This window comes from Rhipicephalus sanguineus, chromosome 5, assembly GCF_013339695.2.
Source record: "Rhipicephalus sanguineus isolate Rsan-2018 chromosome 5, BIME_Rsan_1.4, whole genome shotgun sequence".
Taxonomy (NCBI): Eukaryota; Metazoa; Arthropoda; class Arachnida; order Ixodida; family Ixodidae; genus Rhipicephalus; species Rhipicephalus sanguineus.
In genome coordinates, this window is record NC_051180.1 from 26,877,881 (window position 1) to 26,892,901 (window position 15,021).

At 47.0% G+C, this 15,021-nt stretch overlaps 1 protein-coding gene across 9 annotated transcripts in view; it reads right to left on the reverse strand.

Annotated features, from left to right (window-relative positions):
* LOC119393392 (AMP deaminase 2) overlaps positions 1-15,021 on the reverse strand; it is a 90,405-nt gene that overhangs the window by 47,930 nt on the left and 27,454 nt on the right. The gene's annotated exons all lie outside the window — the stretch shown is intronic.

The following is a 15,021-nucleotide window of genomic DNA, read 5'->3' on the forward strand; positions in this document are numbered from 1 at the left end:
GTCCAGCTTTGTTCCTTAAAAAGTTAATTAATCAATCTCTCCTAATTAGGAAATCACGCAGAACACGAAAAATAGTGTGACATACTCCATGCAACAATCAGCAACATGCATTTGGTCGCGGGGTCATAAAGTGCGTCGGCATATTTTTAAACTCTGGCTAGACAGAGCCGGGGAACCCATACACATATCAAAACGTCAGAAAGCAAGATTTAAAAAATCTGGAATCACAGAAAAAGGGCAAAAATTATAATAAAATAGAACAAGAAAGAAAGACGAACAAGTAAGGCAAAAAAAGAACTTCAACCGTGGTCTGCTAAAATGTCAGAAAAAGAACACAAACAAAAGAAAGCGGACGGATGACTTCATTTCCATACCACCACTGCCCTCTGGAAGTACATTCACCCGAAAATCTGCGAAAGAATGCAGAGATTCTACGAAGTCGTTAGCTTGTCGCGAAACGCGAGCCAGACAATTGCGGAGCATGCCATTAGACGCCCTCACCGGCAGAGACGGGACCGCGAAAAAGCGTAAAGGAAAGATAACACTCGTATAGTGCGGGTATGCGTTTTCTCGCGTGCCCATTGTTGGGCTGCCCTGGGACGAACGTTGTCAGACGCCGTTTGCATGTAGCTTACCTACGAAAAATAAAAATAAACAACAAGAAAACGGGTGGAAGCGTAATGGCCCTGAGAAAACGGGGACGGTTTTGAATGCGCAATAAAGTAGGATTAGACGGTGTGTTAGATGAGAACATCCTCATGCTGCGGAGAAAACATACGACGGAATCAGATCCCACGGAACGGCAAATAAAGCAATTTGCTAGGGATTTTAGAGTACCGCGAACGAGCGAGCCGCCTGTAACTGTCGCTAACACTCGCGGCGCGCGCTGCCGGCCGCGAGCGTTGTGATTGGTGATGCGCGGTTCGCGGAATCCTCCAGTTTCGGCGGAGTCTTGCAAGAAATTCACAGAGAGAGAGAAAGAGAGAGAAAGCATTTCGCGTGCCTGAATGTAGAGGATACCTGCGAGCGTATTTGAAAAAGGTTCTGGGAAAGAGATGGCCGTAAGAAGACCTACAGTGCATACGCATCTTCTCAATCGACATTTGCTTGTGTTTACCAATTCCGTACTTCTTCACCACCAGGTAGCGGAATTGAGTTTTGCGTGCGCGTTTATTAAGAGATTACAAATTGTTTTCTGTTTTTAGTTCGCTGTTATACACGGTGTTAAACTGTCAATGTTTGCAGACTTATAGAGCCCGTTATTACACCACAGAGCTTATATATATATATATATATATATATATATATATATATATATATATATATATATATATATATATATATATATATAGAGAGAGAGAGAGAGAGAGAGAGAGAGAGAATTTTTTCTCTCTCTCTAAAGCTTGCGGGAAGGTATAGGGATATCCTTCATATTCGCGATCGTCTGCTCGTCGATTTCATGATTCCTGCCAACTTTCTGCAAACAACCCATTAAGGAATATTACTGTTGGGGGCGAGTTATAGAAGCTCATTTGGAGACAATAAACGCTGAATAAAGAAACACAGCCCTCCAACTAACCTTTGCAACATGTGCGTCTATGTATGAGTTGATGGCACGGTCGAAACGTGCTGTTATTTCTTCAAGACCACAGGGGGCCTTAAAACAAACAAACAATTAAACAAACAAACAAACTAACTAACTAACCAAGCAGCCAACTAACTAAACAACTAACCAACTAACTTAGTGTGGTTACAAATTGTTTACTCATGAATGCCAACGTGTAAGAAAACGTAAGCAAACAGAGCGGCGAGCTGTGTTGCAATACATTGTGACACACTGTCCGCCGTCCTGTTCCGCCGGAGAATTTCGTTCCGTCGTCGCACCCGCCTAAATAGATTTATTTTTCGGAACGTTCCCTTTCTATTGCTTCACAGAGTCTGCGTCTTTCTCAATTACTTTCAATTACTTTCCCCTGGAAGCCTTTCGAGCTTTTGCGCACCTTTCACGGCCAGGGCGTGACCTTTAACTTGTGATCTCTCGGTGTGTGAGGCAAGGGAACACAGAGACTTAGAAAAGAGGATGGCAGCAGCGCGCAAGGGCATACCATGCGGCGAGTGCGCTATCGCCGACGGAACGGAAAACGAAATTCCATTTCGTATACGAGTCGTCGACGCGTAGTTTTTCCGAGAAAGAATCGATTCACATTATAGAAGACGCTGCGCAATTTTACCCCGCCCGCCGGCCTAAACAAGGTTGAGCGTAAAGTTGATAGAAACGGATTTATTTTCTATATTTTTCGGACGTTCCCGTGCATCGACTTTCCCGGACTTCATGGTTTCCTTTCATCTTCTTGCTCTGTCTACATGTCTCTAAGCTCTGTCGATATTGTCACGGGATCGCGACGTCGACGAAGGCAGCAGTCGGCGTGTCCAAGATGGAACTCTTTATATGGCCGTACTTGTGGCCGGGAAACGTAAAATCAAACTACAGCAATACACGCTGTACACAGATAGCGGCGAACAGGGCATCGGCAGTCCATAAATTGAACATCGCTGGGACGCGCCGTCTTTTATACATCACGCATTGAACTTTCCAGCCTTATAACTGGTGGTCGCGCAAGCTCTGGAATAATCTTGACTATTCGCGTCATGTGCGCAATCTTAACAAAATGATCTACTACAATCTGGAATCTGCAGACATTCTGGCGCTCTTGGCAGCAGCTACACGTGCAATGGGCCGGTAAGAGAAAACAGAAAGAAAGGAGCGTGTGTTGCAATATACTGTCTTAAGTAAATTCCTCGTTTTCGCTTTTTATACTTTCTTTTTTATCGGACCTGTTTCGAAGCGGTGCTAACAACGAAGTGCGCAGTGCCCACGGCGTTGATGTCACGCGCAGTGAAGCATCTGCTAATGCACATGTTGAGGTCCGACCCCTTACGATTTTATCGGAGCTCACACTGTGAATGGTATTCGCGTATTACATATCTCTTCAGTGTCCAATTCTGCACATGTTTGTTTCACTTCGTACCAAATGTCACCTTTTTTTCCCCCCTTTTTTTTGTAGTGTACCACCTGCTATAACGCCCTGTCGTAAGCCCTTTTCGCATATTTCTCTACGTAGATGGCTCGTCGCCGATAGTGCGTAAAGCCGGCCGGAATACCATGGTCGCAAATGAACAACTAACACAGCGTTCACTTCCAGCTTTCTTTTCTGGTACAGAGAATTGAAGAAGGAAAAATACGAAGAAAAAGAAAGACGTGCCACTGACACGAGCGGCAACGAAAGAGTGACAACGGCAGCTTCACAAAGGAGAACAATGCATCCTGCACACCGGCACACGTTCCGTCGTATCACCGGTCGAATGCGGTTCTACACTTGCAGTCCCGCGTTCGTAGAGAATAGAGCGCCCACAAGTTTGCCTTGCGCTTCAAAGATATTTCTAGTTTCTCCCAGGGCTATATATATATATATATATATATATATATATATATATATATATATATATATATATATATATATATATATATATATATATATATATATTGAAGAAGCTTTTCCAATGGGCCAAACGTGCTTGGGAAGAGAAGAGACACAACTAAGCGGTTGTCTTAATTTTATTTGCCAACGGTTTCGACCGGAGGACCGGTCTTCGTCAGGGCATAGTTGTGTCTCTTCTCTCTCTTTCTCTCTCTCTCTCTCTCTATCTATATATATATATATATATATATATATATATATATATAGAGAGAGAGAGAGAGAGAGAGAGAGAGTTTGGAAAGGGACCAAAGAAGGAAGGCATATCGCAAATATTAATCATAAGTGAGTTGGCTTTCGTTAACGTTGTGCCAAACAAACAAACGAGCCCTCAAATTGCCCTTCCGTCATTCAATGAACGAATGGATGAAATTGTCAGAAATGGGCGCACCGCTTTCCAGACACTGTAAGATCCGAGAAATATAACGTGAGACTGAAGGAAACCCACAGCGGCCTTCTCGCGTACCCGTAGTTCTGCATCATAGGGAGTTCAAGCCTAGCAGCAACCAGTGACTGGTTGTTATAATCAATCAATCAATCAATCAATCAATCAATCAATCAATCAATCAATCAATCAATCAATCAATCAATCAATCAATCAATCAATCAATCAATCAATCGGTATATGTGATATGTAATTATGACGTAAGAGAAAGAAAGAAGAAAGCAGCGGCACTATCGAACGCTGAGCGACTTGAGACAGAGAGTCTCTTAAGACTGCTTTCTAGCACCGCGGCACGTTAGCCCACATGCTCTGGCAATGCACGGCGCTGCGCGATTGCGAGAATCTCAGCACAGAGGACGCCTGGAGGACGGCAATCACCAGCTCGGACCGGGAGGTCCAAATCCGGGCTGTCCAGAGGGCCCGCAATTTGGCGGAGGGGCTCGCTCTTCCTGTCCCCACGTGGGTGCGGCCCGCAGCCGACCCTCCCTCTTGAGGGGAATCGGCTCCTCAGGACAATTTATAAATAAAGTTCATTGACTGACTGACTGGCCGATACAACCGCAGTAGTCGACAGTAGGGTGCCTTGATGCCCGCGCGCTCCGGAGGCGCGCGCACCGAGGCACTCTATAGTCGACAGCGGTGCATCAGGGACGCCCGGTTCGTCACTGGCCCCTCGTTATGTCAATGACAATTATGGTCATTGTTATATGAAATGATTTTAGAACCTACTTTTGAACAGGCTGCATGACGGCACTTGCAACTAAGCTTAATTGTTCCTGCTTAGTGAAAAGCAGCGTCGTGTTTCGAGCCAGGTAGGCATGCACTTATCGTCTATGCCAGTAAAGAGATCGCCGAGCTACATGCTTCGTAATCAAGCACTTTCATAATCTACTCGAAGACACTTAAGCGACGGGGTTTCTCTCGAGTGGCCGTTCGCAGGGGCAACTTGCGAGGACCGTTGTCGCAGCACACTGCAATGAGTACTGCAGCTGAGGCGCATGCACCGCCGCAGAATTGGCAGAGTATCCCTGAGCTGATGTATGCAAACGTATAAGTGCTAAGGGTTAAGAACATTAGCGCTGAGAAATAAGGAATTACAATCTCAATCGAACAGACGAGCGATCATGCGGTATGATCTTGAATGAACACGTGTATAATAATGGTATCAACAAGGGAGTGACATGTCCATAGAGCCAATGGGGACGAAGTTTGGACACGATGGTAGCGCCGTCTGGATTCTAACGGCAGTTGCAAAAACAATTAAAAATGTTATCTTGCTCTCAACAGAAAAAGATTTATCATCTTTCACATGCAATTTAGTTTTAAGAACTACGAATATTGTTTGTAGATTTTTTAGCTGTGTGTAAAATGAAATACGTTTCAAACGCACAAGGGCGCTTTGATATGGCGGCGGGCATTCCGCATAGCAGACGATGCCGTCGTCGTCTGCTTCTGCGTCGCTGCTGTCCCCCGCTCGCTGCGGCAGCCCCCTCTCCGCCCTCCCTGAATTTCTCTCGTTTCCATAACGTACACTGTGATCAATTACTCATTAGGTACTCACAAGTATCTTACATACTTACTTTAGTAGGGTAGTGCTGCCGCATACAGGTCGAGCGAAATGACAACGCTGATCACACAAACTTGCTGCAATAAATTATTTTATTGCGACTGCATCGATGTTTACACAAAGCGAACGACACGTAAGTAGCGTTTTAGCATGTATACCAGTGAATAACATGCATGCATAAGCATTTATATGCAAAGAAGGTACGTACTACGCATAGCCCCACCACAGATGTCCGGAGCACAGAAGCTGCCCAGCGTTGGATGATAAATACACCGAACTGCACGAAGCCTTCGCTGGTATAAGAAAGGTATACCGCTAAAGTCTCTGCACTTATGCTGCTCAAGATGTCGCACCACTTCGTTCACAGTATTCAGCAAACTGTCCGTAACTGATATGAACATATCCGCGTCCCTTTAACGGCCACCAGTGCGGCGTGACTGTTTGCTTTCTGGTTTGCGCTGCTACAAAAGTGCGTCACTTTCAAATCTTTTTAGCCTTCGCGCTATACACGCTTCTGACAACATAAAATTAAATGAGAAACGGTTTTTCGTGCATATTGACCTGGAGTCTTACAAATAAAATCGGCGAAAAAAAGGCTTAGATGGCGTTTCGATTACCGCTGCCGGCGGTGCGCTGTCGTCGTTTCGATGGGGGCGACACCTGAAGGCCCGGCCGCGAAGCTCGCATCATGTCACCGGCTTGGTATCAATTCAAGATCAAGGCACCTTAGCAGCGCACCGATGCAATTTGTCGGGGTGGTAGGAAGTTAGCCAACCCCTAGGTGGGCTGATTGCAATGTGGGTACACAGTACAACCCAGAATATTATACATAAAGTATATACAGGCGGACACTGGTTCGGCACCCCATCAAAATTAGTTATGAAGAAGATGTCATAAAAATCATCATCATTATCATCACAATCATCTGCTTCAAGAACAGCAACAATAGTGGCAGCAGAAACATCATCAACATCGTCGTCGTCCGAGTTGAAGAGCTGTGCCGAGTGATTAAGCGTTTTGCAGAATAATCGAGATGTGCACACAATGTGTTAAAAGCGCGCTCGCAAGACAGGCAGCGGGCGTCCTTTGCAGAGTGAGCAATGCTGGGGCACCACCCAGCAATCAAGGGCAATCACACTCGAATGCGAGTAGTGGATGCTGACACGCGAGGTAGCGGCCAAAGAGGCAGTGGGGAATAGGAGTCTGAAAGGCGCGAGCAATATACCAAGTCGTGGCTCGTTTGGGAAGGAGCCAGGGAAACGTTCGTCTTGGGTCTTAACGACGCCCCGCTGATTACGCGCCGAGACTGCAACATCGAATTCATGTACAGCACAAAACGCATTCCAAGTACCCCCGTGGGGTTTGTGAATTCCTTCCAACCGTCGAAATGCGTGGGTTTGCACCTAAAATCTGGACGCTCTAACGAAGCCAGTTCGCGCGACAAGGCGACGCCACGAGACTTCCGCAAATCACGGCGACAGCCAGTGCCAATCACCATGGTGACGACGCGCGCCGCAGGTAGACGTGGCAGGAATAGAAACAGCGCGTGAAATTTGTACGGAGGGAGATGGGAAGCGAGGCGGCATCACGGCAACGTCGTGCACTCAGTTTGCGGCGTATAACGTATGTCTATATAAAATGGCCGAGGAACGCAACTTAGAGCTGCAGAGACATGCCCCAAAAATCAGAAACAGGACGTCAAAGGAGAACGGGGTGCTTGACGTGTATAGATTAACCTTTGCTCTCGGCTTTCACTATAAAAAGAGAAGTCAAGCACAGACGAGCTTGTATTGTATGAAAAGAGATTAAGTCACTTATACGAAAGCTCGATAAACGACGTGATGACAGCACTTTTGTAGCAAAATAAAATGACTAGACCCACAGCAATACTCAAACATATGCTGTGGGAATGTCAAGCCCGGTACAGAAACGAGCCACACCCCGAGACCTTCTCGCGGAGTTGGGCCGCTGCGCTGCGTACCTCAGACCTCGGCGACCAACTCTGGGCCGTCCAACGGGACCGCGAAGCGGCTCTGAGACAACTCCCGTCGTGGGAGACCTGAGCCCAGGACTCTTTAAACTTGCGGCACCTCTCAATAAAGTTATTTCCATCGCTCCATCGCTCGTGTCAACACGACAGATCCAGTCGCTGATTAGGGCATTATACATATCGTGGCGGATGTCAACGGCAGCGAACCGCAACGCACATAAGGCCACAAAAACCGATGAGGCCCACGCAACGAATTTAGCGACTGGCGCAGTTGTGTCAGCCTACACAAGGTTAAAAGTGTTCCGACATGTCTTTGGCGCACAAAATGAACGCCGCCTGAAGAAGAAACGGCTTCGAACGCAACGCAGAAGGAAGAAGCCTCCGAACCGCCAAAGCAACGACACCATCGATTATCAAAAAGTACATTTTTACGACGAAATGTCTTGCGTAACTGTAGAATTAGCGGCAACGCCGAGAAAGAAAGAGCCATCCAAAAGCACTTAACGACAGGCCTCGAAACATAATCAGCAGCTTTAACGGTTCCCACCTGCGAGACCAATATAATGAGCTGCTGTGACGCCAGCGCATGCACGCAACAACGCTCAGCTTTAAAACGTTGAAATTCTCTACGGTCCTTCGACAGACGACGCTCCGTATACTAGCGCCACAGCAGGTATTTGCCGCCGACGTGGCAACACACATAAACAGCAGGCGGTGAAGTCGTCAAACCACGGCTGCTGCCAGGTTGCAACATCCGATACCGCGGCTGCGAATGCTGACCAACAAAATTCGTATTAATGTTTCTGGGGTTTGCGTATGCCATAACCGCGCTATGATTATAAGCCACATCGCAGTGGTGAATTGCGGGCTAACTTTGACCACCTGGTTTTCTTTAACGGGCACGCTACTAAAAACATTACAGTTGTTTTTAATAATGATATCTGGGGTTTTACGTGCCAAAACCACGATGTTATTATGAGGCACGCCATAGTGCAGGAACGCTGCTTATGCATGCGAGCGTATTACTTTCCTCTCGTTTCTTTTTCCTTTCTCTATTCTTTTCCTACCTTTCCCCTCCCCCCGTGTAGGGTAGCTAACCGGGCGCAACCTGGTTAGCTACCCTACGTCCCTGCCTCTCCTTTGCCTTTTTTTTTTTCTCTCTCTCTCTCTCCGTAATGGAGAGCTCCGGAAATTTCGACCGTCTAGTGTTCAACACGCACAGGAATCGCAGAGTACACGGGCCTCTAGCCTTTCGCCTTCATCGAAATGCGACAGCCGCGGCCGGAATCGAACCCAAGACCTTCGTGCCAGAATTCGAGCACCGTAACCACTGCACCACCACGGCGGACTAGTTTTTTTTTTTCAAACACTGAATTGCATCTAAGAGGGCAGAAGACATGCCAGCACTATAAAAAAAGGTCCTCGCAAAGCGGCGCAAATATGCGAGTCGACCTGCGTGTAACCGTGGCAACGCGGCGGCGAGGGAACGCCGCTCGCGAACACAATCAAGGTCAGAAAAGGAACAAAAGCGATAACCTCCAAGTGAGAAAACAGGAACTACCTTCGCGTCGTACCCCGGGCACGTATGAGTAGGCGGAGTCACGGTATATGCATCGTTCCTGGCACAACGCTTCGGTATTTATAGAAGCGTGTTCCCTTTATAGAGAAGAAGCGAAAGAGCGAGAATGGGAAACATTAGGGACACCGTAACGTTGGCGCCGCCGTGTCGCGGTATACGGCAGGACGCGGAGAGCGCGAACGCGCGAGAGGACACGCAGCTCCCTCCGGCCCATTACGTTATCGATGCGTCGCCCTTTTCGCAGGACACTGTTATATAGCTGTAGCGTGCGTAATGAACTATAATGATACTATAACTAACTACAGCGATACTATAAAACTTAGTGCTGGCGCTAAATACATTTCCTCAATACATTTCCTCAAAACCACTAGGCGGAAACAAGCAAACCTGCCTATCACAGTGGTTGCACGAAACGTCACAAGATGTCGATACCATCGTCCGGTAACCCGGTATTCCGTAAACCCCCCTGCGTAAACCGGAATACTGCAGGTGCTAAAAACCTACATTAATTCAGTCGAAAAACACCTTCGGACGCAGTCAGTCGTAACTCTATACACCCGCCGTGGATTAGTTAAGCGGTTTAGGTGTTGCGCTGTTAAGCTTGAGGACGCGGTTCTAGTTCCCATTCACGGCGGCCTCGTTTGCATAGGGGCGAAAAACAAAAGCATCGGTGTAGTTACATTTAAATGTACGTTAGAGAACCCCGGGTGGTTGAAATCAATCCGGTGTCCCACACTATTATATACTCAGCGCGCCTCGTAATCATATCGTGGTTCTGGCGCGTAAAACGCTGCAATAATTTTTTTTTAACTTTAAGATACGATGTTTGAACAAGGGTGTAACGGCATTCGCAACCGTGTTTGCGAACCCGCAGGTGTTCTTTACGAGAAGAGCCTTTTTTTTTGCGCAGCGATGACGGATCACCGCGAACACGAGAATCTCGCGATGCATGTGTCGCCACAGATGAAAGTAGTGAGTTAAAAAAACCACGTCGTTATGCAGCTTACTGCAGCCTGCAATATATATATATATATATATATATATATATATATATATATATATATATATATATATATATATATATATATATATATATATATAAAGATTTATGCACGAAAGTGAGAAATAACACCTGCCAGGCTGCGAAACAGCCCGGTTTTAGCGACAGCAGGAGCCGGATGCGACTAGCCAAGCTATATTTACTCGTAACTGTATACAGGCACACATAAAAGGAAACAAAATATTTTTACATTGAATACAATTCAATTTTGACTGAACATCCTTGAAAATACATTTTACTATTTATGAGGTATCACATAGGTTTATCACTAGGTGTATGTAGCTTTCTTCAAAACGAAACAGAAAACAAAAGGGTATACGAGGTATAGGCTCATGCACGCCTACTGCATAGAGAAAAATATATATACAAAAAGTATTAAAACAGTGTTAGACCAGCAGCGATAGATATATGATACTAAGTACACACTTCAACCAAACTATATTTTGACCACCAGACAAAGTTCAGTTTTAACAGCAGTCCGCAAAATTCTCTCCTTGGGTGTACGAACCCTACGCCAGCAATATTCGCTTCCTCAACCTGCTCGGGGAGCGATGGGCCAATTAAGAGCAACTTTCATGTTTTTGCACTGCCACTTCGTAGACTAACCCTCTGATGCGTGTGCCTATTCAAGCACGCGAGAGAGGCGCGTCTCCTACTCTTGAAATTATATGCTATCTTTCCACGACATCAGCGCAGGTCAGATAACCGCGAGACAGCCGACCGCGTTTAGCCCTAATGATAACCCTTGCATCAACACCGCATTGCGGCCGCTTTGCGGTTCCTGAACTCCAAGGTCGTTAATGGTCGTCAACGCGCGCTATAGCTTAGGTGCCGCGGCGACCTTCCACAGACGCGTCGCATTAATCAACGCGGCTTAACGCGCGCTTTTTTATACATTTTCCTTTTCTCTCGCATCCCCCAGCAAATTTGCATACTACCACGCCGTGCATAGCACGCAGCAATGCCCGTAAAGACGTAGCTTTACCGTCGCTTCAGTGGGGGGGGGGCCATCTTCTGGGACTGAAGGCACAACCCATACAAAAATAGGTTTGGAAAGTCTATAGACTTTCTAAAAAATGGTTTACAGTCTATATGCATTTTTGTAAGGGAGGAAACGAAGAACCGAAGCTGTGCATACATATATAAATATATAAACATTCGCAGCTACACAAGAACTGTAGCCTAGCGGGCCTACACCGTATACAGTAGAACCCCGCTGATACGTTTTTGAAGGGACCGAAGGAAATAAACGTAAGAGACGGGAAACGTAAGAGCCGAAAAACAGGAAAAACGGCAAAATATTTAGTGGTACAGAATTTTATTTCAATTTTTACGAGCAGCACGAAAATTGGCGCGCTCAGCTGCGATCTAGTCGATGGATAGAAACGCGGAGCTTAGGACGGCCTTATCTACAGAAATGTAATCAACGTATGTGATTTTTTTAACACCAACAGCTGTAGGCATGAAAGAACTAAGCACACGCAATCACGACCGGCGCGGCGAGTCCGACCGCGAACCGCACGCACGACCATGCGAGCTCCAACCAGCTCGAACTCCTCCCGTTCTCCGACAAATAACGATGATGATGAGTCTACGCCAACGCGATGGCAGAAGTGAATGCCAATCTCGAAGGCCTTGCTTTCGCAAGCAATTACGTCATACACGCCATGTTTGTGCAATGCAAATCTCAGAGGCTATGCTTTTGTCAATAGTAAATGCCAATCTCAAAGGCCTTGCTTTCGCGAGCAGTTACGTCATAGACGCCATCTTTGCAATTTGAATCTCGAAGGCCATGCTTTTGTTTGCATCAATTGAAAGATTCTGTTGCTTACGCCTCTCATGCGGCTAATATTACGGTCAAACGAGGCCAAGCTGCGTGAAAATGCGCCATGGCCGCTCTCTTTGGTAGTCACTCGGTCGGCTCCGGGCGCACTTCGCGACGTATCATACGGGAACGGTCCGACAGTTACGACGTAACAGCGGGGTTCCCAATACATTGTATCCTATGGGAGCTATGCCGGGACCGGCGGAAAACGACGTAACAGCCGGGAAATCGCAGCAGTGAGGAACGTAACAGCGGGGTTCTATATACTACGAATTACTATCCCGTGTTGGTCCTCCCTGATTGGCTATTTCGAAATACGTTAGGGCCCCAACAGGCGCAGCGCCGGCGGCGCGAAGCGTGACGACACGGAGAAATCGGAATAGTATACTTTATTCCGTGGTACGGTATAGGGCCACAGAAAGTACTATAAAAGGATTTATTTACAAGTTCGTGACCTGTCGAGAGATTATGGCTCATTCCGTTATGCCTTGTTATCAACCACCACCTGTATAAACTTTTTATAGTTTGCAACCTAAAGAGATGTATATATATAATCAAACTTATGTGGTATAAATGGTTAGTGCCGATCAACATTTTTAAAGGCGAACTGTGAGCATGCTGCGGGGTCACTGTTCTTCTTGCGTGCCAGTGGTGTCATTGTTGCGGCTGAAAGGTGCGGCTCGGACTGTAACACGGCGCGGTCAATGCCCAACGTGAACGCCACTAAACGCGACCCTGCAACTTCGGCTGCACTTTATATAGAAGACCAGGGTTAACCGTACAATAATCCTGAGCGATCAATTGTTCCTTATCACCCAGACACACCTTCGGGACGGTCACTACAAAGAACTCGCTTCTTCGGAGCGAGGGCATACAAAACAATGCAGCCTAGAGCGCCATCCAAGTCGCCATCCTCCAGGCGTCGTGACGGCCAGTTATTTTCCATTCCGCGGTGTTCTCCGAAGTCGCCGAGGGTCGCAGTAAACATCGCGGAAGGATTACAGCGATAACAATCGCTACGCGAAGACGTGGGGAAAGCCACCCACGCCGCCGAGGGCGTAATTCTCCGCTGCCACGCAACGTAATCGCCCAGCCTCTTCCACCACCATTCCGCAGGACATAAACGTTTATCAAGTCACGTACGAAGAGAGAAGAGAGAGAGCACTGCGTGTCTGCTTCCCGCTCTTTCTCTCACCGTTAATGCGTTTTCATTTTTCACTGCTTGCTCTTGGCAGTATTACAGCAAGGCGCACGTCAGAGCACACTAAACTGACATTGAAAATGAACAATCATTTCCCCTTCATTGGCCGAAATGCTAACGGAACAAATGACTTTATATAACTTAACAAAAATTTTAGCTGGGCTAGTTGGTTCATAAACTTAAATACTGGATATCGTGGATTCGACACAGGGCAAAGAAAGAACACAAATGCACAGGTCAAACGCTTGTCCTGTGCACTTGTGTTCTTTGTCCTGTGTCGAATCCGCGCTATCCAGTATTTACGACCTCATATAAGTGTGAGGTCGCCCCCCCCTCCCCTACTTCTCTCTCTCTTCTGCGCACGGCCTTCCAGAACGTCCTTCCTTTCATCAAGAATTCTTCAGTGACGTTATTAATGAGTCACGTATCCATTTACGCGTAAAAACAGGCTTCGGCCATCGCGTCCCAAAAGTGCGAACACTTCGCGCTTTCCCTGGCCACATCTCTGAATTGTAATTTCAGCCGCACAATACGAAATGAGACAGTCGAAACTGTCGGTATATCGATGTTGGCGTGGCAGTTACCAATACTTCACTCCGCTGCAAGCGTTTCTCTGCCACGGCCACGCGTTCATCACCTTGACGGTCGTTAACTCACTGCATGCGACAGCCGCTTCCGACGCCATTACTGTGCATGCGCAATGACCGAGGCCCTTGTATACGGTCATCACTGTTCTCGTAATCGCGCGCCGTGTAACAACCAACGCCAAAGGCTGCAGGTTTGGGAGACGTGCTTGCCATACTTGCACACATAGGCGTGCGTAGATGAGGGGTGGGCGTGGTCATGTTGGAAGTAAACAGTTCTTGGGTGGGACGTAAACAGTTCTTGGAATGCAATATCATTGGTCATCGCCCTCCATTATCGTCCAAAACCTGCATGGCCGTAAATCGGCACCTTAGTAATGACGGCACAAGTCCGAGAGAGTAAACGTATGGGGCAGACTTGGCGGTCTCCTCAGATGGTTAGGGGGGCGGCCGATACTGCGACCTTCGAGTCAGTAGTCAAGCACCATATCCACTAGACCACCCCGGCGGGTTCAAAAGAAGAAAAGCAACGTCGACAGTGCAAAAAACTACATATGGCCTGATCAGATTAGCAAGTTTACACGGTGCTGGATATGTGGAGACAGCTGACACGATACAAGACTAATTGGAGGTCGCTGGGATAGGCTAAAAGGGGCCAATTACGAAAAATTAGAATTTTATTTTACGTTGTTTAGCTGTAGAATGTTTTTATTATAATTTTGCCCTCTCTGCCCCTCTCTTGACTGTGTTAGAAGCTGCTTTTGCGAACGTGCATCGCATTGTGGCGATGCGACAGTCGATTCAAGCCATCACACTAAACGAGCGCAAGGATATCGTCGAGGAAGCGACATTTTGGGAGCAACAGCCAAGCTATGAGGTGGTCGGGTCCACGCTTTTGCCACAACTCACGGCAATAGTTGTGAAAGGAGGAACATATGTGAGGGCACTGAGGGTATAAATACGCTTGAACAACGCCGGCCGACCACGTGCGCTATCACGAATGGCACACGACGCACACAGAAAGGCTGCAGTGAAATTCTTTAGTATGTATACAACGAAACAAAACTACATGACACTCAAGATAATTTTGATGCCTGCTGTTCTGATGCGTCTGCGTTTGTTCCTCATGACACCAAGCACATGAACGTGACCAGATTTCAGGGTAGCCAACCGAGCCAAAGCTTGATTAACCTCCCTGCCTTTCCTCTTCGTATCTCTCTCTCTCTTTTTTTCT